This window comes from Pinus tabuliformis, chromosome 1_1 (assembly GCF_031772625.1).
Source record: "Pinus tabuliformis cultivar Carrire ecotype Pingquan chromosome 1_1, CPIR1, whole genome shotgun sequence".
Taxonomy (NCBI): Eukaryota; Viridiplantae; Streptophyta; class Pinopsida; order Pinales; family Pinaceae; genus Pinus; species Pinus tabuliformis.
This window is the reverse complement of record NC_142297.1, coordinates 571,850,558-571,853,579: the sequence shown is the minus strand read 5'-3', so window position 1 is coordinate 571,853,579 and position 3,022 is coordinate 571,850,558.

The window sequence follows — 3,022 nt, the reverse complement described above, 5'->3', positions numbered from 1 at the left end:
TCCTAAGACTTTAAATATTTATTGTTGGTCTAGTTTGCCTTATGGCAGACTAATAACAATTAATGGGATGTTATGTAATTATTTTTAATGATAATATAAATTGTCTTGCCTTTAAAAAAAGGCATTCCTAAGAACTTGATAAATGCACTTGTTTTAATAGACTATTACTCAATACACCAACTCAATTCTTCAATTAGGTTAGCCAATTTTATAAATCTTCACCTTCTTCAGATTTCATGTTTGAGTTTTTTGGGTTAAGAATTAAGGATAAGTCTAACATTGAGAAAAAGCATAACATGCCAATCATATAGCAGAAAATTCTTAAACCGTTCTTAACATATTGAATTGACCTCGTGATCTCAATTTATAGTACATGAATTTGACCATTATAAATCTAGATATCATAAACAACTTATTAATGGATCATGACAACTCCTCATTAATAGATAAGATCTACAACTCATATCAATGTGGTCTTAGACTTTGTGATTATATAGGGACTCATATTCTAACATTTCCCCCCTGCCTCCTCAATCACGGGTCTAGGTAATTGTATTAATAATAGTGATTTGTTGACACCTAATCTTAAGGATTGGGTGAATAGTTGTAATTAATATTAATGTAAATAAATAACAGAGAAAACAGAGAGTCGGGAGATGAACCGAACAGTCACTCCCTATTGTATATAACAATGAACTACCTGAATGAATAATATAGAGAGTTTTTGTTTTGAGGAGTTATATCCTGGTCTGACATGGTATCAGAGCAGGCACCATTTTTGGCCTTCCTTTTTAAATTCTTAACTCCTTCACTCTCTGTTTTGCATCTCTTGCAGGCTGACATCTTTGTTAGATCTCTGCGAATACTCATCGTTTGAATACTTTGCTGTTGTGTTGAATAAGTACTGTAATAGCTTGATTTTTCTCTGTTGCGGCCCTTTCATTTGAAGAACAACATGTAACTATTTATATTTTTACCATTTTCACCGTATTTACCACATTCACCATATTTCACCATCGTTTGATATATTCACCGCTGCATCTTTTTTCCTATTGCTTGACGCACTTACCGAACCCCACTCGGACACAGTTCCCGAGGTTTTTCGGGCTCATTCTCGACCATTGATCTCCACCCTCAGATCCAACGGCTGACGATGATATCGGGTGCATTAGTTGCACGGTGGTTACCCACCCGATATGCGCACCTTTTTCTCTCTCCTCCCAGTCAACCTCGATCGTAGATCTCTTGACCTCAGATCTAATAGCCCACATCAATATCGCATGGCCAACATGCTCAACCGTTTCACGCGCGATATAAGTGGTTTCTTCTCTCTCATCAGAACCATGTGTCCGTCGCTCTATGGAATCGCATGCTCCCCTCTCTAAACCACTTACCGCCTTGAGCCTGCACGATATTCTGCTCATCGCCTTAAAACCGCCCTCTGATAACCATTAACGATTGGACTTCTTCTCCCCCGATAACCGTCAATCTTCCACCATCAACGGTCCTCCTCCGCATTATTTCTACGCTCATCCACCTCTCATCATCCACTGTTCATTTCTGCCATAGACAATTACAATCAAACTCTGACTCCTGTATTCAGGTGAACGTTTAATGCTAAAAGAATTACGTTGTTTGATATGCATTCAATCATATCTATTGTGGGAATAAATCTCACCAGAAAAGAGAATTATCCAGAATGGTTGAGGAAACTCCAACACACTTATTTTTAATGAGTTGTGGAAAGGAGTGTGTGTTGGAGAAGGAGACAAGGATCCAGTTGAACCTACCTCTGACAAAGAGCTCGCCATCTAGGAGAATAAAAACAACAAAGCATATGCATTGATTGCTGCATCTGTAAGTGAAGAGGTGAGTCAACACATCAAACCATTTTCAACTGCATTTGAAGCATTACAAAAGCTGAAGGAAGTCTATGATTCACACTCTGCACTGGAAATTGTTCAACTTATGATTAAACACTTCACCCTTGAATTACAAAATAATGATCCTCTTGCTTTGGCATCCAAAGTAAAATCAATAATGCATGATATTAAAGCCGCGAAGGTTAAGATGGATATTCCTCTGATTTCTTTTCTCAAGGCACTTTATCCTACTTACTCTAATTATCTTGAGTCATTACAAGCAAATGGAAATCTCAAAGATATTACCTTTGGCTCTCTTGTGAAAAAATTTGCTGAACGAGAGAAAGCTTTTGGAAAGAAGACAACCCCTAAATCTTTTGAAGAGGTTGTGTGCCTTGCTCATAAAGAAAATATTCTTCCAGAGGAAGAGGTGGTCGAAGAGGAAGAGGAAGATATTCCAGAGGCAGGGGGGGCAAACACTCTCAAGGAGAAAAGTCAGATTTGCACTGCATACGCTGCAAAAGAAATGGATCACATGATGCCTCCACATGCAAGATACTTTGGGATAAAATTGAGCAACAAAAAAACCAACAGAAAGGCAAAACTAATGACACAGACAAAGGTAAAGCACCTGAATCAGCTCATTATGCTATGGCACAATGTAATATTGGAGTAAATGAAGACTTATTTAATGCTTCAATTGCTTCTTGGAAAAATGATTGGTTGCTTGACTCATTGGCAACTTTGTTGCTTGACTCATTGGAAACTTGCCACATGACTCATAGAAAAGATTTTTTTGAAGAGTTCACTTACAATGTTGATGGAGCAGTATACTTTGCAGACCAATCAAAACTCAAGCCATCAAGGCTTGGCACAATCAGGCTTAAATTCCCTGGTCTTCTAGACTTTCTTCTGCATCATGTTTTATATCTCCCACAACTGAGGAGAAACTTGCTGTCCTTGGTCCACATCCGCCAGCAAGGTCACTCCATTCATATGTTTGATGGAAATCTTGAGGTGAGAAAAGCATCTGACCACTCACTTGTCATGAGAGGGATGGAAGAAGAAAGGCTTCTCAAGTTGCAAGGTACCTCTGCTCGTGCACAACATTTCTCATAAAATTCTCATTATGAAGAAGGTATACTTCCATCAAGTTTATT